Source organism: Rana temporaria, chromosome 5 (genome assembly GCF_905171775.1).
Source record: "Rana temporaria chromosome 5, aRanTem1.1, whole genome shotgun sequence".
NCBI lineage: Eukaryota > Metazoa > Chordata > Amphibia > Anura > Ranidae > Rana > Rana temporaria.
This window is the reverse complement of record NC_053493.1, coordinates 94,756,488-94,781,115: the sequence shown is the minus strand read 5'-3', so window position 1 is coordinate 94,781,115 and position 24,628 is coordinate 94,756,488. Positions and strand designations below refer to the sequence as shown.

General features: G+C 44.0%; 1 protein-coding gene across 2 annotated transcripts in view; it reads left to right on the top strand.

The window, feature by feature from the left end:
* The window catches only part of OSBPL3 (oxysterol binding protein like 3), a 262,480-nt gene that overhangs the window by 49,849 nt on the left and 188,003 nt on the right, over window positions 1–24,628 (top strand). For both annotated transcript variants that reach the window (XM_040352884.1, XM_040352885.1), the window contains exon 2: window positions 5,212–5,354. The gene's annotated coding sequence lies outside the window, so the exon portion shown is untranslated. The remainder of the gene's footprint in view (window positions 1–5,211; window positions 5,355–24,628) is intronic.

Genomic DNA, 24,628 nt, shown 5'->3' with positions numbered 1-24,628 from the left:
GCCAGCATAATTCGTTCCAGAAACATGCTTGTAATCCAAAGCACTTGTTTATCAAAGTCAATTTCCCCATAAGAAATAATGGAAACTCAAACGATTCGTTCCACGACCATTTATTCATAGGTTCTTCAGTTTATAGTCCATATAAAAAGATTATAGCAACGTGATAGGTTGTGTAACCATAACATGTCCATCCACAAGGGGATTAGAAGCAAAATCCAGCAGGAGCTACAGAGTATAAAAGAGGAGAGAGGCGCCTCTAAGTGTAGCGATATGTTGCTAAATGTTGTACCTACATTAACCACTTAAGTCCCGAACCTTTATGCAGCGTAAAGACCAGGCCACTTTTTGCGATTCGGCACTGCGTAGATTTAACTGACAATTGCGCGGTCGTGCGACGTGGCACCCAAACAAAATTGGCGTCCTTTTTTTCCCACAAATAGAGCTTTCTTTTAGCGGTATTTGATCACCTCTGCGGTTTTTATTTTTTGCACTATAAACAAAAATAAAGCGACAATTTTGAAAGAAATACAATATTTTTTACTTTTTCTATAATAAATATCCCTAAAAAATATCTAAAAAAAAACATATTTTTTCCTCAGTTTAGGCCGATACGTATTCTTCTACATATTTTTGGTAAAAATTTTTTTTGCAGTAAGCGTTTATTGATTGGGTTGCGCAAAATTTATAGCGTCTACCAAACAGGGGATAGTTTTATTGCATGTTTATTAATATTTTTTTTTCTAGTAATGGCGGTGAGCAGCGATTTTTTTTTTTATCATGACTGCGACATTATGGCGGACACTTTTGACACTATTTTGGGACCATTGTAATTTTTACAGTGAACAGTGCTATAAAAATGCACTGGTTACTGTAAAAATGACACTGGCAGTGAAGGGGTTAACCAGGAGGGGGCGCTGTAGGGGTTAAGTGTGCCCTAATGTGTGATTCTTACTGTGGGGGAGCGTGGCCTAGGCGTGTGAAGTCACTGATCGTCGTTCCCTATGACAGGGAACAGACGATCAGTGACAGGCTCACTAGGAAGCACGGGGAGTTTTTTTTACACTTCTCTCCGTTCTTCCTCTCTGTGACCTGATTGCGGGACGTCGGCGGCAATCGGGTCCACTGTTCCCACGGGGACGGTCACTGAGAAGAGGCGTGCCATTTTGATGACGTATATCGTCGTGCGGCGGTCCTCAAGCGGTTAAATGTAACCATATTGCTACACTTAGAGTCACCTCTCTTCTCTTTTATACTCGGTTGTGACATGACGCTACTTGTATATAAAGACATCGCTTGTATATCAAGTCAAAATTTATTTACATTTTTTTCTTGTTTTGCAAAACACTCTCAAACCAAGGTTTTACTGTACCGTATGACATAAGTGGTGAACATTTCTTTCAAGGAAATGTGGTTTAGTTATCATCGGGATGATCTAGCGACAGGTGAGTTGGAGTACCTCTATCAAAACTTTGAGTATTGTAGTGGGGGAAAATCCTCCCACATGTTCCAAAACAAGAAAGATTTTTACTGTGAGGGTAAAAAAATACCCCAAAAAAAGAGACGCTAAAAACAGAACAAATTTGCTGAAGGGTAGAAGGTGGGGAAAGAGATTGGGATAAAGAGTTGCAGTTGGGCCGGCATGGATGTCTACATATGAAGTGACTCCCCAAATCTTTATGGAGAGTTAAAGGGGTTGTAAAGGTTCGTCTTTTATTTTCTAAATAGGTTCCTTTTAAGCTAGTACATTGTTGGTTCACTTACCTTTTCCTTCGATTTCCCTTCTAAATGTTTTTTTTCTTTGTTTGAATTTCTCACTTCCTGTGTCTCCTAAGTAAGCTTTCCCCCATCATCTGAGCGGTGGAAAGTCAGTCAGAACAGCTTACTGAGGAGGAACAGGAAGTGAGAAATTCAGACAAGGAAAACAAAGAAAACATTTTTTTAGAAGGCAAATGGAAGGAAAAGGTAAGTGAACCAATAATGCACTAGCTTAACCTATTTAGAAAATAAAAAACGAACCTTTACAACCCCTTTTAAGATGTCCATAGAAACTTGTTGGAATTGCCCCCAAATGAACGATAGTCACTGATTCCAGAACTTTTTACCTTTTTTTGACTTTATCATGAAAAATGTCTACCAGCTTTTCATTGAACAAGCACCATGACATTTTTAGTTAGTCAGGCGGAGCATGCCCTACGTGGCCACCCAAGAAAGAGTCAAGAGCCCTCTGAAATTCAATCAGTTTATTGCTAGCTTTAGTCTGCTGATTCATTGTTGGGTGAAATCATCCATCTACTCCCAAAATCATGATCTCTTAAAGCGGTAGTAAACCCATCTTTTTGATAGTTTAAAAAAACAGTTAACATTCCCGGCATGCCGGAAATGCTAGATGTCACATTTGCTTGTGCTCTCAACCAAACTGTCAAACCATCCAATGGCTGGTTTCATAACTGATTACATGTGCAGCATTGTGGCAGTTGCAGAATAAACAGAGGCCAATATGGCAGCTTCCTTGGCTGAAAACAATAGTAGGGTTTACTTCCACTTTAAATTTTGTCTAGATTTTTTATTTTTCTATTATTGTATAGATTACAGAAGAAAAGGGTGTTTTTAAAGCAAAGTAAATCTGAGGGTTCCTGAAAATAAAAGACCGCATTAGACGACAACTCAACTTTGTGTCCGTAAAAAAACAAAATTCTGTTGTTCCCCTCCACAGCCTTTTGTTTTAATAGAAATTATTGTTCCGTATGGGGCCAGTTCACTGTGCTGCGGTGGTGTGCGCTGAAAAAAAGTACAGGATGCAGTCTTTTTTTTTTTAATTGCAGTGTGATGCAGTGCACCATGCTGCCTCCAGTAGAACTTAAAGGGTTTGTAAAGGATTTTTTTTTTTTTTTTATCTTCATAGCTTCCTTTACCTTAATGCAGTGCTGTTTTCATGTCCTCATTGTTCGTTTTTGCTCTCAAGTTGCTGTAATTCTTCTCTGATCTCCACACTTCCTGGTTGTCTGTTTCCTGATAACCACAGTGCTGGGAGCTTTCTCTCAGTGGTCACTAATTAAGGAGGTGTGATTACTGTGTGTCTAGTTTCTAGTTTCGTTTTCAAAACCATCACTGCTCTATGGTTCTGTAAGGCAGAGAAGCAGGAAACAACATGCAAAAACAAAACTAGAAACTACAGGTTCATTATGTGATTAATTTTTTATCGTTTTTAAAAGGAATCAGTTAACTATTATGTCTCTATACCCTGTAAACAGTCATTTCAGCAAACACTTTTTTTTTTATTTACAACCCCTTTAAAGTGTTACAAAACCCACAACAGTAAAATCGGTCTGTATATGCAGTAAACCATGCTTTCTATACTCCCTGTGGAACCTTAATCCTCTGCATTGAGTAAAAAGGCAGTTTGATCCTGTCTACTCTAATTCTTCTCTTTTTTTCCACTGTCACCAATATATCTCCTGATAAGACAGAGTTGGGGGACAAGCTGCGCATGCTCAGTTTGGTGTGTATTGCTTTTGTTGGGAGGGTGCACGTGATCAGCACAGGGCCAATCGGCACTGTCCAGACAGAGGATCAGGGGTCCTGCATCCTGACAGGACAATCATGGGACAATAAAAACTCCTCCTCCATACACTGAAAATAGCGCACCGTATCGAACCAACCCAAACCGATCCGCTACGTGGAAACGAGGCTTAGTAGGAGGTGTTGAGGGCCAAGAAGGGGGATCTACAGAAAAAGCAGATGTCCTGCTTCTAACTAGTAGTGGAAGATATCATTTGGGAAAGGATCATAGTAATTAAGACCTGTAATGTGGCATTTTGTGTTGTGCATTTTGCTGTTAAAATACCCGAACATCCGCTTCATCCGATTGAATGCAACCGCTGTTTGGCTGACAGACCCCCCCCCCCCCAGCTCTTCAATCGAAGGATGTCAAGCAGGAGGTAGCGGACAGAGCCACCCAGTGGGTGAATTTCATCAGGATGTGGCCAAAATTTTACCCAACTTATCAGGGTGAACGTAGGTGAACAAGTTCTTCAGTTGTACTGGTAAAATAATGATAGAAAGGATTGCTTAGTCTGGGCTGGATTGGGTGTTTGTTTTTCATATCTCTAGGTAACTCAGAATCCCGGTATTCAGCCTTATGTGCAACTGTGTAATTTGTCTACACACATGAATACTGCCAAAGGCTTGAATTTCTGGTTCCAGGTGCTGTTTTCTTGCTCAATATACAGACACACATTCTGTCTGCAAAAACCTGAAAAGACCTTAATAAACTTCAAAGGAGGTTAGGAAAGTCTGCACACTCATCCTTATGTTGTGATTTCCTGCAAGGTTGGAATCAGGGGTGGACAGACAACTCATGGGGCCCCCGGGCAATAGGAGATTATGTGGCCCCCGGGCAATAGGAGATTATGGGTGCCCCCGGGCAATAGGAGATTATGGGTGCCCCCGGGCAATAGGAGAATATGGGTGCCCCGGGCAATAGGAGATTATGGGTGCCCCCGGGCAATAGGAGATTATGGGTGCCCCCGGGCAATAGGAGATTATGGGTGCCCCCGGGCAATAGGAGAATATGGGTGCCCCGGGCAATAGGAGAATATGGGTGCCCCCGGGCAATAGGAGAATATGGGGCCCCCGGGCAATAGGAGATTATGGGGCCCCCGGGCAATAGGAGATTATGGGGCCCCCAGGCAATAGGAGATTATGGGGCCCCCAGGCAGTAGATTATGGGGCCACACAGTATACACACATACAGTATTCATACACAGTATACACACACAGATTTTTACATACTGTCCCCGGTTTTACTGAGGCTGGCAACCCTGATGGGGCCCCCTAGTGGCATGGGGCCCTCGGGCAGTGCCCGAGTGCCCAAATGGTCAGTCCACCCCTGGTTGGAATACTTTCTGCTTCCCTCACTATGAGGCTCCATGCACACTGGTATAAAATAACGTTGCTTCTACAGGAGTTTTGTGAAACTCAATGTTATCCTATGTGTCCATACACATTAGGACGTTTACAGGCAAATTTTGAGATCAACTTCTCATTTGCGTTTCTGGTTGAAGCTCACTGGCAGAAAAAATGTAAAACTCGTCTAACCTTTTCGTTTTTTTAAGTCCAGTGTGCATGGAGCCTGATACATTTTTATATGGTAAAATCTGTTCATACTATAAGCTTAAAGTCTATAGTAAAAATTTTCTCTTTTTTTTGCAGTTATTCCAAGATCCATTCAAACACCCTACTGAACAACGTCCAAGAATAAGTGTTTTTTGTTTGTTTTTTGGTGGATTATACTACATCCAGTCCTGTTGGTTCTACATTGATGGTCATAGAGTAACTATTACTGTTTAAACCTGGTAAGTAAATGATGGTGTTTTTCATTATTTGAATCTGGTTAATACTCTTTGCCTTAAAGCGGGGGTTCACCCGAAAAAAATTTTTTAACATTAGATTGAGGCTAATTGTGGGAAGCAGAATCGGGTGTTTATTTTTAAATCAATGCAGTACTTACCTTTTTAGAGATAGATGTTCTCCACGGCTTCTGGGTATGGTCTGCGGGACTGGGCGCTCCTATTTAATTGACAGCCTTCTGACCGTCGCATACAGCGCGTCACGAGTTGCCGAAAGAAGCCGAACGTCGGTGCGGCTCTATACGGCGCCTGCGCACCGACGTTCGGCTACTTTCGGCAAATCGTGACGCGCTGTATGCGACGGTCGGAAGGCTGTCAATCAAATAGGAACGCCCAGTTCCGCAGACCATACCCGGAAGCCGCGGAGAACATCTATCTCTAAAAAGGTATGTACTGCATTGATTTAAAAAAAAAACACCCAATTCTGCTTCCCACAATTAGCCGCATTCTAATGTTAAATTTTTTTTCGGGTGAACCCCGCTTTAAATACATTTTTCCATGAATTCCTTCCTTGTACTGCTCTAGGAGGTGCATAGGATTATGGATGCTTCAGTTTTATGGTTGGGTGGTTTTTGTCAGCCAAGAGAGGTACGTTCTCAACAGAGCATGACAAATCCCAGGGATTCAGTAACTATGGTGACCAAAAAAAGAATGCTGGTACCACAGTCCTTCCAGATCATTTTAACCTCTTTTCATTTGTTACCGGCCAAAAGCTTCAACCAGAATTTCTGCTTCAAACCAGGAAGGTGAAAATGTATGCTCTTCGGGTTTTTAGCAAGCGTTTGAGAATTTTCACTCCTTCGTTTCAGGCATTTTTACGTATGTTGAAAAAAAATGAACACTATTGAGCCCTAATTGTATTTTTTGCAGAGGGTTTGGTTTGTGTTTGGGCCCCTTCATAAACATCTGATTGGGGTTATATACTATCTCAATCCCCTACATTCCAAAGAAACCATTATGTCCATTGATACTCTACTGATGAGGGATAACCAGCATTGGTTAAAAAAGCAAGTTATGTTTTCTGCAGTGTGAAACCCATTTAAGGTGTTCTAAAATCTTCATGCCGTTTTCAGCTATGCTTAATTAAACTGCTGGAATGATGATCCAAGAGTCAAAAGCCTTTTTGGCAGGTCAGCAATAGAGTTTACCACTCACCATTCCAAGTGAACACTTAGGGGCAGATCCACAGAGAGAGTACGCCGGCGTATCTACTGATACGCCGGCGTACTTTCAAATTACCCGCGTTGTATCTTTAGTTTGAATCCTCAAACCAAGATACGACGGCATCTGGGTTAGATCCGACAGGTGTACGTCCTCGTACGCCTTCGGATCTAAGATGCAATACTTCTGCGTCCACTGGGTGGCGTTCACGTCTTTTTCCGCGTCAGGTATGCAAATTAGCTATTTCCGACGTTCCACGAACGTACGAGCGGCCGGCGCATATTTTTTACGGCGTCTTTAGTCGGCTTTTTCCGGCGTATAGTTAAAGCTGAGATTTTGCGGCGTATAGATGGACTTGCCATGTTAAGTATGGCCGTCGTTCCCGCGTTTATTTTGAATATTTTTTTTTTTTTTTGTGTAAGTCGTCTGTGAATCGGGATGGACGTAAATCGCGTCCAAGTAAAAAAAAAATGACGTCGTTGCGACGTCATTTAGCGCAATGCACGGCGAGAAATTTAGAAATGGAGCATGCGCAGTTCATTCGGCGCGGGGACGCGCTTCATTTAAATGAAACACGCCCCCTAATCGCCGATTTGAATTCTGCTGCCAGAGATACACTACGCCGCCATAACTTACGGCGCGAATACTTTGGGGATTCGAACCGGCCAAAAGTAAGTTACAGTGGCGTAGCGTATCTCACATACGCTGCGCCCATCTATTTCTATGTGGATCTGCCCCTTGGCTTTTACCCAATATAAAAGACACCAGTATACAATGTCATTACATTGAGATTCAACTTTCCAGCTGTGAAGATGAGCAGACAGCTGGAATGATGGCCTCAGAAACAAATCCCTTTTTGGCACAACAGCAATAATTTGCCATTCCTTTAAAAAGTGTTAAAATAAAAAAAACAAAAAACAAACATGTTATACTTACTGTCGCTGTGCAAGGGTTTTGCACAGAGCAGCCCCGATATCTTCTTCTTGGGTCCCCCACCAGCGCATCTGGCTCCCTCCCCCATGACCCCATAGCAAGCTCACTCCCGAGCCTTTTGGATCCAGTGCCAGCGGTCCCGGCTTCTCTCCCCTGCCGAGTGCCCCCAATAGCAAGACACTTGCTATGGGGGCACTCGGGCAGGCTCGCACCCGAGCCATGCTCCTTTGAATGCACATTGTCCATTTACACACATCGCCACCTCCCCCACACTCTCGCCTCATTGGCTTGGTGGTTGTGATTGAGAGCAGCAGAAGAAAATGGCTCCCGCTGCTGTGTGAGCCAATGAGGAGAGAGAGGCGGGGGAGCCTCTGCTCTAATGCACATTGTTGGGTCAAGATGGGGCTCAGTTAAAGTAGAACTATGGCCAAAACTTGATAGAGTAAGGGCTAGTGCATGAGATATGTAAATAACCTGTCACTGACAGCATGGGGGCGGAACGGACTAAGGTTTTTCTCTGTAAGTCATTTTATTTCACTGAACAATAAAAGAGGATTGCTCAGAGCTGGATTAACTCTGTGTGGCAAGACAAGGCGCAGATCATAGGAATCTTATACTGTACATTGTGACATCAATAAAAAAAAAGAAAAATTCGGGTTTACATCCACTTTAAGGTAAGTTTGACCTATAGAGGAATGTTTTATAAAGTCTGTTGGATGAGCTATATCATCTCGTTAGGATTTTATCATTCGGTCTTTAACAACCAGGGTTCTGTAGAATCTTTGGGTTACCTCCAGTGATTTCTAGGGGTTCCTTTTAGAAGAGAGGCGTGGGGGAGATTGATCTCATGCCTACCACTGATGCAAGATGTCTCTTCTACATTGAACACCAGTAAGAGATCACTACAATTTTTGCTGTTTCTTTTCTGTACATGATTATTATTTGTTTAATTTCATGATTAAGTGAACCCCTTTCTTTATTCTTTTTATTTTAAAATCTCTTCAACGTATTGATTATGCAATGTACTTTGTAGGTCTGATCATTTTAGTGAGGGTTTCCTGTGACCTAAACACTTATTCCTTCTTTTGTATGAAGGTTGAGAAAGGTGTTGTACTTCCTCTCTCGTATCAGGTTTTCCATACTACGTTTGTGAATGAGGACTAAGCTTTTCTCTTAGATTTCACTCACAATTTCCTATTCATCATTTATTAAATGGGTAAAGCCCAGCCACTGCTGAAGTCATTCATGTCCGCTATTGGCTACTTAAATAGATATAATACATTTCACAGGAAAAAAAAAAAAAAATTTAAGAGAGAAACTCAAGGTGAGCAATGCAGGCATGCGTGCCAGATGACCTATATAATTAAAAGCGTTAAAGGAAGCCTTTGATAAATAATTTAAGTGACAAGTCATGCTTTCAAAGTCAGAGAACGTATTTTAATTAACCATGACTGACTGTTTTATTATGTATAGGAAAATTTTCAATTTGTTCCAACTTAAAGCGGAGGTTCACCCTAAAAACAATTTTCTAACATTACATTGTGCTCACTCTCGACATTGACAGTACGCTGATGTTTTTTTTTTTTTTTGCCGTACATACCGTTGTATCGCTATTTTCCCCGCCGGCTTCCGGGTAGTGGCTCCCGCGGGAGTGGGCGTTCCTATGCACAGGCTAAGTGATTGACGTGATGACAAAAGCTTCCCCCCGGCGCATAAGGCGCATCACGAGTTGCCGAAAGAAGCCGAACTGCGAGTCGGCACTATACGACGCCTGCGCACCGATGTTCGGCTTCTTTCGGCAATTTCCAGGAAAAATGGAAACCGTTAAGGCCCACTTGCTACCAGTACTTGCAACAGTTCCTATGGATTGCTGTGATTGAGAAGTGCAGTGTTCCATTTTTTTTTTCTTCAGTTGATTCATCTGTAATGTAAGGCAGACAAAAATATGCTGTATTCTGATATTGCAGAGACAATAGATGTTGGCTTTAATTTATCTCACAAATTGCCCAAGACTGATAGATATTGATGACAGGTCTACTTTAAAATAAAGTGAGAAATACAGGGGCTAGGCATTGCTGAGCTCTGAAGATCATTGGTTGCTTGGCTGCCTTTGGGTTATGCTGGCCATACACTATACGACAATTCGGCCGACATTCGGTCGTTAAGAAAGATCTTTCGTTTTTCGGCCAGTTAATGGGCACAAAATCGATAATCGTTTGGACGTTTTTTGGCCAAAAAAACGAAGGACATGTTTGGAAATTTTCTGCCGAGCGAACGATAAATCGGAAGGTTAATGTGTTTCCCGTCCAAACTTTCTGCACTAGGTATATGTAAAAAAAAAACGAACCATTTTTTTTTTTTTATGTCCACTGAACGATTTATCGGTCATTACATGATGGCACTATCGTTTGCGCTCACGAACGAACTTTCGTTTTTCGAAAGTTCTTTCGGATGATTTTTCGTGGAGCGTATGGCCAGCATCAGTTTGTCACTGATCTGGAGCAAGCACAAAGCCAGAAAGAACTTACCTGCATGTTTGTCCAGGTCAGTGACTTAGAAACTTCTAAAGCCATTGACTGAAAGTGACAGCCAGACTTTTTCATAAGGAGAGATCAGCAATGGCATCCTCCGCATCCCCTTCTATTGATAATGCCAACTTCAGGTGATGTCCCATCATGTCCTCCCATCTGTTAGGGAGGCTGCACCAAGGGTGGAAACCTAAATTACCTACATGGCCTCGCACTTCCTGAAGCTGGCCATAAAATGATAAAAATTCTGCTGGTTCATCAGGGACCTGCCAAATTTTGATTTATCTATGGCTGTTTCTGCTCCTCTCTAAGGCCTCGTACACACGACAGAGAAACTCGACGTGCTTGGCACGTCGAGTTCCTCGTCTCGTTTTGGGATGAAGCCGCCGAGGAGCTCGGCGGGCCGCCTTCTCCTATAGAACAACGCGGCCAACGAGAAAATAGAGAACATGTTCTCTATTTTCTCGTCGAGCTCCTCGGCGGCTCCATCGAGCCAAAACTGTACAGACGACAGAGATTCTCGGCAGAATCCGGGTTTTGACCGAGTTTCTCGGCGAATTCTGCCGAGAATCTCTGTCGTGTGTACGAGGCCTAACAATCGCCCCCCTCTTGAAGGGGACTGTGGGAATATTTTCACTCCATCAGCACATTCAGCCAATTGGCTGCAGAGATGATCAGTGTGGTTCTAACAGTGGAGGAGTCCCGTTGCCAGAATACAATCGCGCAGCAGGAAGAATTCCTCCCTCCATTGTGTGGATGTGGAAATCCATTCATTTTTATTGGTCAGCTGACTGAATAATTTTAAAAAGCAAAAACAAAAAACAAAAACGATCCATCTATGGCCTGCTTTAGTTTTTTTTTTTTTTTTTTACTGTGTACCCTATGTGTTAGTGAGAATATGACATGTTCTCTTTATCGCTTTGATGGAGGTTCTTTTGCTCCATGCTTTAACAGAGCATAATAGTGCATAAATATTGGATTGCCAATTTTAGTCTGCCAAGAAACATTTATTAACTGTTGAATTACACAGGGGAATACTGTTTTAAGTGCAGTGGCTGAGCTCTTTCCATCGATTGCCCATAAAATGAAAACATATCGATCATCTTGAGAGCAGCAGTGAGCTCCTCTGGCGGATATGTTTGTTTTCTTGCCCATTTTCCCACTTGATGCAATATTGAGCCCCCCTGTGCCAGTAAATCCGTCATCCACAAGACTGATAATGCTTTTGTACATTTGTGTAATAAAATACCTACTCGCTAAGGTCCGTTAACATGTGACCTGTTATCTCCGAGGGAAGGAAGTTGTGAAGAAATCAGATGTGTGAATAATACAGATTGAGGGGGAGCCGCAATCCAGACAGTACATATGTCCGTATGTCAGGATGGAGAGTGACGGTTGGTGGCTGGCAAGGAGGTCATGCGGTTTTTAGATCCAGCCAAATGTGTATTCGATCCTAGCCAAAATATAATCGTATACATGTCAGGACAGTGTGTGTCGCAAAGGGAAGCATTACTGAAAATGATAGTCAGCAGTAGCCTATCAACCCTGACATTGAAGGCTAAATTCTATAATAAATAAGCCATATGAATAGCTGCATACCTATGTGTGACCTTTTTTATTTTATTTTATTTTTTTGGCCAATGATCCACATCTGATCTGGAATACCGTATTCCTTAAAATAAAAAAAACCTGCTAGAGACAATAAAGCCAGCCATAACAGATTCGAATTCCTGCTGATCCAGCTGAGATTCAAACCATAAATGGGCAGGCTGAATGTATCCAAGTTGATCGACTCATTGTATACATTTTTTTTTTTTTTGGCTAGGATCGAAAACACCTTTGATCGATCAACTTGGGTACAACACGTCTGTCGCATTTTACATGCGAGTATTGCTAGCAGCTGTTATAGTAACTAGTGGTAATCGCTGTGTTCTCCTGGCGGGGATGGCTTCTCCCACCAGCAGAACACAATGGTGCCGTGGGAGAGATTCCCCCATCAACACTGACTGTGTTAATGGGGGAACCCGTAGTTGCAGGAAAGAAAATCACTTCATCTGTGGCCAGCTTAAGATTCTTGTAACCATGCCACTATGCACACCAGTGAAGACTGTGTGGTATAAGTCAACGCTGTATCCTGGCCTAGGCCAACAAGGCCCAGGCCTAGGACAGCACATTGCAGGGGGGCAGCACGGAAAGAGTCCCCACCGGCTTGCGCTACACTATTAGTGTAGCGCCAGTGTTATGGGGAGGACTGAGCTGAGAGGCAAATTAGTCTAGTGCCCCAAGAAATCGGCAGCATTGCTTCCGGTATGTGGGCGGCCGGCATTCCGCAACTGTGGGGGGGGAGCTGCTTCTAATTTTAAATGTCCTATCATCCTGGTCCTGGACCACAAACCTTCCTCACTGTGCTATATGTTTTCTGCTGCACCATTGACATGGTTATATTTTCTTAGTCCTCTCCATAAAATTATCAGAAATTTGTGCTTAAAGTAGAACTATAGGCAACACTTTTTTTTAAAATTTTGGATAGAGTAAGGGAGGGTAATGGCCCCTGCCAGTTTATTTTTCACTATCCCTGTCCCATTGCAGAGATTTGCCTTCACTTCCTGCCCCATAGCAAAACAGGAAGTGAGAGGAAATCTATGTAAATTAAGGGAATCCATTGGAGCGCCCCCCGCAGGCCCTTAGAACTAGTGTCCCAACTCGAAAATGTCAGGGCGGGTCTTAAAGGATCACTAAAGGATTTTTTTTTTTTTTTTTAAAACAAACATGTTATACTTCCCTCCACTGTGCAGCTCGTTTTGCACAGAGTGGCCCCGAACGTGGTCTTCCGGGGTCCCTCGGCGGCTGTCTCGGCTCCCCCCGCAATGACTTAGCGCTTTAAGGCAAGCGAGCCAGCATGGTGTTGAGTGCCTGCGGGCGCGCTCCCATGATACAGCCGGCGGCCATAGCTGCTCACTGTATCACTCGGACCCGCCCCCGGCGCGCCGCGTCATTGGAAGTTACACAAGAAGACACACTGCACATTATATAATCTTTTTACAGAATGGATTACATTATTTTACAAGGACTTTAAGGTTTATTTTTGGGATTACAGAATTTCACAATGCTGACTCCTGAGCTGTTAGGGGGAGAAACTTTTTTGTGCATACCGTAAATAAATAGGACATCCCCTGAAAATAAGTCGTAGTGTGTTTTTTTGCAACCAAATTTAATATAAGACCTGGTCTTCTTTTCAGGGAAACATGGTAGTTACATATTTATTTTCGGGGTATGGCTTATATTGCAGCGATCCCAGAAACTCATGCTAGGTCTTATTTTCAGGGTAAGGCTTATTTCGGTGAAACAAGCGGTGTTAAATGAAGCGCCACAGGCTGACAGTGTTGATAATATGTTAATGCGATCTGCCATAACAGAAAATGAGACGAGAGAATATGCAATGGTTAAATGCAGAGCTACAAGTTCGCAATTTGGAAAATGTGGTAATTCAACCTGCCATGTCCAAACAGACAATGATCTGGGTAAGGTTGTGGAGCAGCTACTGGTTGCTGACTCTTGAGAGGGTATGGCCCAAATCAACTCTCTGAGGCCTCATACACACGACTGAACATGTCCGCTGAAACTGGTCCACGGACCAGTTTCCGCGGACATGTTCGGTCGTGTGTAGGGCCGACCGGACAATTTTCCAGCCTAGCGGACAGGTTTCCAGTGGACAAAAGTTTCTTAGCATGCTAAGAAACTTGTCCGCTGGAAGCCTGTCCGTCGGACATGTCCGATGGTCAGTACGACTCATCGGACATGTCCGCTGTCCCGAGAACCCGTGCATGGCGTCGAAGTGATTCGACGCATGCGTGGAAGCATTGAACTTCCGGGTTTGCGGACGTGGCGGCGTCAACGTCACCGCCACGTCACCGCGCTGTCTGTCCGTGGGGATTTTGGTTTGATGGTGTGTACAACCATCAGACCAAAATCTCTGAGGGTACATGTCCGATGAAAAGGGTCCGCGGACCGTTTTCATCGGACATGTTCGTTGGTCTGTACAAGGCCTGAGAGAGCAACATGCTAGTGTGTTAGTTGTGGACGGGATTATCTCTACTGAGGTGGTCCCTTTAAAAAATGTGTCCTTTGAAATGTCAGCCAATAAGTCTGACCCGGTTCACACTGGCGCGACTCGTCAGGCGACACAGCCGCCTGACAAGTCGCGTCCCATTGTAGTGAATAGAACCGTTCTAATAGGAGCGACGCGAGTCGCTCCGACTTAGAAAAAGGTTCTTGTACTACTTCGGGGGCGACTCGGGGCGATTTGCATTGACTTCTATACAGAAGTCATTTTGCAAATCGCCTTGGAAATCGTTTTCAGGTCGCCTGGCCGAGTCGCCCCCGAAGTCGTGCCGCCCCTGTGTGAACCGGCTCTTACTCTACATGATCAGTTACACGAGTGTCCCCAAGGGAAATTTAATTGTAGATTTGTGACAGACATGATGTCAGAGATGAATATAATGTGTTTATTGTTTAAGCCAGCAGAAAGTTTTGTTTTCTTTGGATAGATGGGTTGGTACTGCAGAGTACCTATGGTGGGAGCACATAGGAGTAGATCGGAATGGTTTGGCACAAACTTTATTAGCAGGACTGAAAGAAGTCTCTCCATGTAATATTGAAAGGAGGAACTTTCTGTCCAAAGGGCTGCTGAACAACTGACAGATAAGGGTGCACTTGCTGCTGCAGTCAATATCCATCACAAGACTGAAGAGCCAGGTAAGAGTGGCCAGACAGCAGATTTCATATCTGTAGCTAAAGAAAGAGTTGAAAATTCTGTATTGCCAAAGACTGTGTTGAAAAACAAACTGACATTGGTGGAATTACCGGATGACACCAGTGTATTTAAAGCCCGTCTCTGGGTAAAAAAACGTTTTTCCATTCGGTGGCCGCACTGCACGGGTTAACTGCTTGTTTTTGTCTGGAGGAAAGGAGAAAGGAGATTGACTTGCCTAATTCTCCGATCCTTGCAGCACTAGTCCATGGTCCATGCCATGCTTCAGCGGTCTTGCATTGTGGATTGTTCTTGATGTCATCAGGCCCAGAGGCTCTATAGACCAGGAACAGTCCTCCGCTGGACCATGAAGGAGTGGCGTTTTCTGATGGAAAGAAGGATTGGGTGACTATAAGCTTTCTCCTCACCCCTAGACAAAACGAGCAGTTGACCCATGCAGTGTGGGCAGAGCACCAATGCATGGGAAAACTTTTTTTCTTGCCCGGAGTTGGGAGCGGTCAAGCCAGTTGCCAGCAAAGTCAGAATCCCGTGGAGTTGGTGTACTGTGAGGTTGCCGCAGAAGCCATCTGCTTTGTGTCTTGTTTATGGTTTCTCTGGCGACACTGTCCTGCTCAGCACTGATGGTATTAATACTACTTACAATAATGGAAAGTGCAATGCATTGTTGATTTTATATTTATTTGGTTACCAAAGATGACAACCAAAGTGGTGGTAGACCTGATGATCAATTTGTTTTTAATGGCTGGTAATCCTAGAACATATAATAAGTGGAGTGATTGTTCAAAGTGGAACTTCACCCCCCCCCCTGCTTTCAACTTTTGGCACATTTATATATATATATATATATATAGTGTGTGTGTGTGTGTGTGTGTGTGTGTGTATGTATGAATGAGAGACCAGGTACCTGGTTTTGTCAGGTACCCATTCCCACTCGGATCGCCTAGGCCCACTTTGCCTCCCACCTTATGCCCTGTGTAAAGGAGGGGGGCCTGGCTAAGGACACTAGTGTGAAGGATGGGGGAGGTGATGTGAAGGGGGTATAAAGACCCTACTGTGAAGAATGGTGGGTGGGGCTAAGGCACGAACTGTGAAGGATGGGGGGGATAGGGTGATGTAAAGTGTGGCTGAAGACACTGCTGTAAAGAATGGTGATGGGGGATGTTATGAAGGGGGGTTGATGAGGACACTATTGTAAAGAATTGTGGGGGTGATGTGAAGAAGGGCTGAGGACACTACTGTGAAAGATGAAGGGGTAGATGTAAAGGGGAGGCTGAGGACACTACTGTGAAGAATAGTGGGGGGGGGGGGGGTGATGTGGAGTGTGGCTGAGAACACTACTGTGAAGAGTGAAGGGGTAGATGTAATAGGGAAGGCTGAGGACACTACTGTGAAAGGGAAGAGAGGGGTTTATGGTGAGTGGGGGCTGAGGACACTGACCTGCAGGGGGGGAGGGGGGGACTAAGGACACTGGTCCAATACGCTGCCCTATCTAGGAGAACCACGAATAAAGAAGTCCCCAATCCTTTTTTTCCAGTTGTGCTGCACGAGCTACAGTTGTGGCACCATGTGGTTTGTTGTGAGCAAAAATGCGCTGTTGGTGCAGAATCTTAATGGCGCACCAATAATCTGCTAAAGTGCAGTGTGATATGAAGGATCTGAATCATCGCACAAACGTGAGATTAGAACCTCTGCTGGAAGAAAATTTTACTGAGCTAACCTCCATGAATTTTAATTCATTGCCCCTGGCCTAGAGTTCAGCAGGCCATCTAAACCCTTATATTGAGAAAGATACCATTTTAATTTTCCATTGTGGACCAGTCACTTTTCCCATTCAAGTAAAAGATTCTCTTGATACTCCACCTCCTCTGCCACCTTTCTCTCTCTGTCCTGTTCAGCTGCCAGAGCCATGACTAAACAAACATGTGTAAACTCAGCAGAACCCGACTGTTCACTGTTGGGCAACCGACCATACAGAGTGGCCATATTTTGGCCAAATTTCCTGCCTGAATGCTCAGGTGATAGACTTTAAATAAAGCAGCTTGGGTTCCTGGGCAATATCACTGACCAAATGTGGGGTTTGTGGGGAATGGAGCTATAGGAAGCTGGAATCCCCCTTAGGAAGGGGGCCCCCAGATATATATTACAAATATTAACAACATCCTCAATATAAATGTAATGGCAATAATGTTGTCCAGCAGTGTTTATCCATCTTCAGTCACGGTGACCCCACCGCCTGACAATGCTACAGACTGATCTCACTATGGATAATTCTCACTGAGCACAAAGGATATGTCCGTGACATACTGAAGAAGACTGGTAATCAACACACTTTTTCCCCTCTGACATCCATCATGAACTTGGATATGTCACGAAGTTGTTTAACCCCTTCCCGCCGACGTAACATATGTATTTTTTGAACGACGACGTGCGTTACGTCGTTTCGTATTCCCGGACGTCTTGCGCAAAAAAAAAAAAAAAATTTGAAATTCGATGCAGGAACGACGGCCAAACTTTAACATGGCTGTTCTAAATGTAAGCCATGAAAAAGCAGGCCTAAGTTTGTGACGGGAAAAAACGACTAGCGACGACGTAAGAGATTGCAACGAACGCGCGTATCTTCGTGGATCGCCGTAATCGGCTAATTTGCATACCCGACGCTGGAAAACAACGCGAACTCCACCCAGCGGCCGCCGGAAAATTACACCTAGGATCCGAAGGCGTACGAAGCCTGTCGGATCTTAGCCAAAAGCCGTTGTATCTTTTTTGTGAATTACAAATAAAGATACGACGCGGCAAATTTGAAAATACGCCGGAGTATCAGTAGATACTCCGGCGTATTTCCTCTGTGAATCTGGCCCTTAGTTTGTTTTACCCTAATTACCCTATTCATTAAAAAAAAAACAACGTTTTTCAAACTTCATTTAAAAAAACGGCGTTGCCTACACACCATCGTTTTTTCAAAAAGCTCTAGCAAAGCGCGGTTAACGTACAGCACGTCAATGGCACTCTGTTCCATTCAAACTCTCGTCATAACTTGCTTCTGAGCATGCGCGGGTTTAAAAACGTTGTTTTAAACGTCGTTTTAGCCCACACACGGTCATTTTTTATGACACAAAAAATTACATATTGAAAAATGATATAAAAAATTTAAGCATGTTCGAATTTTTTTTTTGGTCGTTTTTTAGAAGACAAAAAAACGTTTTGCCCACAGACGATCATTTTAACCACTTCAATACCGGGCTTTAAAACCCACCTCCTTCCCGGGCCTATTCTGGCACTTCTTTCCTACATGTACAAATCCTCATTCTTTTGCTAGAAAATTACTCAGAACCCCCAAACATTATATATGTTTTTTTAGCAGACACCCTAGGGAATAAAATGGCGGTCATTGCAACTTTTTATCTTGCACCGTATTTGGTAAATAATTTTTTAAACGGCTTTTTTTTGTAAAAAAAACGGTTTCATAAATTAAAAAATAACAAAACAGTAACGTTAGCCCAATTTTGTGGTAAAATATGAAAGATGATGTTACGCCGAGTAACTAGATACCTAACATGTCACGCTTTAAAATTGCGTACACTCATGGAATGGCGCCAAACTTCGTTACTTAAAAATCTCCATAGGCGACACTTTAAAATTTTTACAGGTTGCCAGTTTAGAGTTACAGAGGAGGTCTAGTGCTAGAATTGTTGCACACGCTCTAACGCACGCGGCGACACCTCACATGTGTGGTTTGAACGACGTTTACATACGTGGGCGGGACTTACGTGTGCGTACGCTTCTGAGCGCGAGCTACCGGGGACAGGGGCATTTTAATTTTTTTATTATTATTTTTTCTTTTTTATTTTACTTATTTCTTTATTTTTTACACTTTTTTTTACACTTTTTTTTTTTTTAATCGCTTTTATTCCTATTACAAGGAATGTAAACATCCCTTGTAATAGGAATGTGCATGACAGGTCCTCTTTAAGGAGAGATGCAGGGTCAATAAGACCCCACATCTCTCCTGCAGGCTGGAAAGAATGAGATCGTGAAAAAAAATTCACAGATCTCATTCAAACTAGCCGCAATTGCGGTTTGTTTACTTACGGGGACCCGGGCGTGACGTCATCACATCGCGCCCGGGCCTCCGACGGTCATAGAGATGACTGGTGACCAGATGGTCACCAGTCTTCTCTATGGCAAACATCCGGCGGACGGCGATCATCTCTCCGGGCCCCCGGTGGGACGGGAGAGCCCGGAGAAGCACCGGACATCCCCCCCCCTCCCGCCGCCTGTAAGAACGATCTAGCGGCGGAACCGCCGCTATGATCGTTCTTACGGTGCGCAGGATCGCCGCCGCTAAAAAATGATATCTCAATGATGCCTCCGGGTGCAGGCATCATTGAGATATCCCCCCCGCAAAGCCCATCACGTCATATGACGTCCACCCAGGATAACAGGTCCCCGTTTTGGACGTCATATGACGGCGTGCGGGTGTCAAGTGGTTAAATGACGTTTTTAAAAATGTCGTTTTTTTTTTCATCACAAAAAACGACCGTGTGTACGTGGCATTAGGTGTGAAGGGGTTAAGGCGATGGAACGGGCAGTGTCTGAAACCACTTCACGCTATGCTTTTCCTAATGGCCTTTTCTCTTTAATGAGGCTAGGAATGCTAGGGGCAGTGTGTTGGAACACATGCGTCATTTATGAAACTCAGATATATTTTAAGCATAATATTCCAAATTGCAGAAAGATGCCATCTCTTGAAAACCTCAGATTTCTATTCATGCCTGAATAATCAATTTTACACATTGGGCTAAATATTTGTGTTCATTCGTTGCTACGGTCCTAAAGTGGCAACTTTCCACATATCCTTTTTTGTTTGTGTTCATTTATTCAGTCTTGGTGTTCTGCAGATACACGTAGACAAGGAAGCAGACATATACAGTGGGGAAAATAATTATTTGATCTCCTGCAGATTTTATACGATTCCCCATTTACAAAGAAATGATGAATATATAATTTCTATCATAGATCTATTTTAAGTGATAGAGACAGAATATCAAATTGGAAGGATCCCCCAATGGGATTTTTAGGCAGCGAATGGATAGTTGGAGTCAAATATATAGTAAATTGTTTAATAGTAAAAATATAAGCTCTGGTAATTCATGTACAATATATACATACAGAAAGACAAGCACCAAGAGAATGACATATGTAAACATAAATGGTGTACAAATATGCCAAACAAAGCCTAACGCGTTTCAACCCCTTGAGGGGGTCTTCTTCAGAGGCATTATATGGTACTACTATAACGAAAATAAGTGAGTGAACATATATGGTTTCTACATTGTACTGCAAAACAAGTTTTTACACTTCAATATAACATTATATAGTTACCTACTTGCTGTATGTGGACACGATTGTATTTAAACCAGAGTTTAAGCAGAGGTTCACCCTAAATTTCAAGTTTGGCTGAATTAAAACAATAGCCATCGATAATACCTAAACCGTTTTTTTTTTTTAATCAGCGTCTTTACCTTGTTTATCTAGCATTTTCTCTCCCGTCAATCAATGTTTCCCCGCGGGAGTGTATTTGATTTTCCCCGGACCAGCGCAAAGTCTCCTGGGAGTGAGTGAGGAGAATCCCAGGAGACGCGCTTTGCTGTAATCCCGCGATATCTCGCGGGTCACGTGACTCGGCAAGTGGGTCATGTGACGTGGGCGGCGACGAATTCTCCATTGTTCACAACGGGGCGTGACCTACGCCGGCCGTTGTAATGGCAACAGTGCAGTGTTGACGGCGACGCTCGCCGTCAACACTGCACATGCGCGGGATAGAGAGGTGAATGCTGGGACGTCAGCATTCACCGTATGCCGGAAGGACAAGCTGCTGGGCTTCACACTGCCCACAGTAAAGATGGAAACGTCCATCTCGGGATTTTAAAACATATCCTTTTCGGGAGAAATTAAATGCTGCGGGCTGAAAGACTAGGAGACACGAGTGCTTATTTGAACCAGGTAGGAGCGGCAGAAGCATTAAAAGAAAAAAAAAAAAAACGAAAACCCGCGAAACCCCCGCTTCAAAAACGAAGTAATCCAAAATAGATCCCAGGAAGGTCTCCCACACGGTGGCAGACCACCGGAGAGAGCCGCGAGGCGTGGTGTCTCAAAAAGCGACTTACAGACTCTCACAAAAATGGGGGTAAAGGATTCTGAACAGGCATCCAAACTGATAGAAGGATTTGACCAAGGCGGAAAAACCGACACAGCAGCACCTATCATAAAGCAATATGTGTATGATAGATCAATAAGGAATCAGTTTTGAATTCTCAATTCAGATTCCCAAATGTCTGGGTAATTATGTTAGGCTATGTGCACGCACACACATCTATCAATATTCTCACATAAGCAGGGGATTATGAACTGGAGCAGGGGCAAGGGCATTGAAGTAATGTTTTTAGTACGATATAAAAAAATAGATTAATCTAATACAAAAATATAGAGAATAGTGGTACAAATAAAGTATAAGCAAAAAAAATATGTTGGAGTGCCACAAACCAAGTGTGGGACTACATTGGAATTGGATATCTAATTGGTGACCAAAGAATAGAATTGTCAGGCCAAAAAAATCCTACAGCATAAAGGAAAGGAAAAAAAAAGGAGGGAAAAAGATGGGGGAAAAACAAAACGGTGGAAGAAAAGAGGAAGAAAGGGGAAGGGGGACGAAAGGGGAAGGGGGAGGAAAGGGAGTGGGGGGGGGGAGGAGAGAAAATCGACCATAAAAAAACACAATACAAATGTTATAAATTGAGTTGCAGTTCAGTGAGTAAAGTACCGTATATACTCAAATATTAGCCAAGTTTTTTTAACCCTTTTTTTAGGGCTGAAAATACCCCCCTCGGCTTATACTCGAGTCAGTACCTGATTTCTTGCCAGGCGTCCATTTTTTTAAAAGTCACGGCTTTTACCTGGTGTTCCGTTCCGTGATAGGCATTTGACACTGTGTTCCGTCTATCACGAAGGTCCTCTCATCCTCGGACAGTTTCCCAGCAGACACGGTGTTCAGTGTTCCGCCAATCGTGGACGTCCTCTTGTTCGAGGATGAAAGAATGTCCGTGATTGGCGGAACACTGAACACAGTGTCTGCTGGGAAACTGAGAATGAGCGGACCTCCCTGATGGGCGGAACACAGTGTCAAATGCCTATGGAACGGAACACCAAGAGGAAGCCGTGACTTTAAAAAAATGGACGCCTGTCAAGATTGCAGGTACTCGGGCACAGTGAGGTATGGCACAGTGAGACTGCAATGGGCACAGTGAGGTATGGCACAGTGAGACTGCAATGGGCACAGTAAGGTATGGCACAGTGAGACTGAAATGGGCACAGTGAGGCATGGCACAGTGAGGTTGCAATGGGCACAGGGAGGCGTGCAAATGAGCATTGTTGACCCTCTTTTCCGCTTACAGTAGCTGCTGCATTCTTACCCTCGGCTTATACTTGAGTCAATACGTTTTCCCAGTTTTTTTGTGGTAAAATTAGGTCCTCAGCTTATACTCGGGTCGGCTTATACTCGAGTATATACGGTAAGTATTTGATCCCTTACCAAGCAACAACAATTCTGGCTCCCACAGACTGGCTATAGTATGTGCTCATGTGGTACACAGATTAGTCCTTTCAATTTAGGCCGGGTTCACACTGGTGCAACACGACACTCGTCCTACTTTTGGATCCGATTTTGCCCTGCGACTTGAAGTTAGAGACGCGTCTGACTTCATTGAACGGGGATCCGACTTGGATCACCGCCAATACCAGGCACTGTGTTTGGTATGAATCTTGAGGGGAAAATCCACGCCAAATTTTAAATAAAAAAACGGCATGGATTCCCCCTCCAGGAGCATGCCAGGCCCTTCGGTCTGGTATGGATTTTAAGGGGAACCCCCCTACGCCGAAAAAACGGCGTGGGCCCCCCCAAATATCCATACCAGACCCTTATCCGAGCACGCAGCCCGGCCAGTCAGGAAAGGGAGTGGGTACAAGTGAGCGCCCCCCCCCCCCCTCCTGAGCCGTACCAGGCCGCATGCCCTCAACTTGGGAAATCCCTATGTTGATGAGGACAAGAGCCTCTTCCCGACAACCCTGACCATTGGTTGTTGGGGTCTACAGGGTGGGGGGGCTTATCGGAATCCAGGAGCCCCCCACCCTATGTGAATGAGTATGGGGTACATCGTACCCCTACCTATTCACCTGGGGGTAAAAAAGGTGTCAATAAAAAAAACACACTAGACAAGTTTTAAAAGTAATTATTTATTAGACAGCTCCGGGGGTCTTCTTCAGACTTCGGGGGTCTCTTTTGACTTCTCCCGCTTTCCGGCCACTTCTCCTGCTCTCCGGTGTCTTCTCAGTGCTCTCTGATTCTTCTCCTGCTCTCCGGTGCTTTCTGCCTTCTGCCAGGCTCCTCCGCTATCTTCTGGCAGCTCTTTTACTAGCGTTGGCCCAGTCGTCGCTGTCGTCTTTTTCCCCTCTTCTCTTCTTCTGATGTTGACACAACGTTCTCTCCTGCTGTAATTCCCGTGCGCGGTGCACAACAACTTATATAGGCATGGGGCGTGGTCACCGGGTGATTCTCATTTTATCCAGAATCCTGCAGCTCTAGTGTACTCTTTTGGTACAAACGATCGGGTTTCCCGACTGACTTTTTACCGCCCAAGGGGAAAGCCGAGAACTGGCTCAGCAGCTTTTTCTCTCTACACACGACCGGTTTTCCTGGCAGGAAAACTGCAATGAGAGCTTTGGCTGGGAAACCCGGCCATGTGTATGCTCCCCTGCGTGCTTTCCCCATTGAAAAACTGCCGGGTTAAAAACCGCCGGGAATCCCCGCGGGAAAAAAGGAAACGTTCTAATTTTTCCCGCCGCGGTTTTCCTGATGGCAAAACTGCCATGGAGCATACACACGACCAGTTTTCCCGGACAAAAGCTGTCATAGCAGTTTTCCCGTCGGGTCGTGTGTACGAGGCTTTACATTTGCAAGATTATGTACAGCATTTGGAAAGAATTTTAAATGCTTTCCAAGTACTTGCTAATAATGTTCATGTAACTAGGCCTTTAAAGTACTGTATTTATTGGCGTATAACACTCACTTTGTTACCCTGAAAATAGAGGTTAAAGCGGGGTTTCCATTTTGTTTTTGAATTTTTATAAATATGACCTTTCATTTATCTTTCTTTCAATCTTTACATTACCGCTAACTACGTCTACAAGTCCCGCCTTCCCGCCGAGTTATATTAAATAAATACCTTATATTTATTTCTCCTCAGCCTTCCTGCGAATTCCCATTTTGCTTGTGGGCAGTGTGAAACCCACAAGCAGTTGCTTCCTGGATTAGTTGGAATGCAGCGATGACGCGCCCGAACGAAAGACCCGTCCCGCCCCAATCTCACGCATGTGCAATACTGCTGCAGTGCCGCGTGGTCAATGACTAGGGTTGCCATCGTAACGAGCGTCGGCTACGGTAGTGTACGCCATTGTGATGGCAACAGATTAACAACAAGCCGGGAGGGACCGTATAGGATAGACATTTCCTGCTCTGCCAGGTTTGGAAATGGCGCCGAGATGACTTCCTGCCTAGCAATAACGAGATTCTCGTACAGGGGAGGTGCACGGCTGAATGACTCCACATTTCCCATGAGCATTAGCGCTGTTAGAAGCCGAGGTAGCTGACGTCAAGATCCTAGGTGGATAGGAAGGCAGATTTCGATTCCGCATAGCAACAGGCATTTCAAGGTGGGTAAAAAAAAAAAAAAATGTATTTATTTTTTAGGTGTAATCTACAGTTTAAAGCAAAT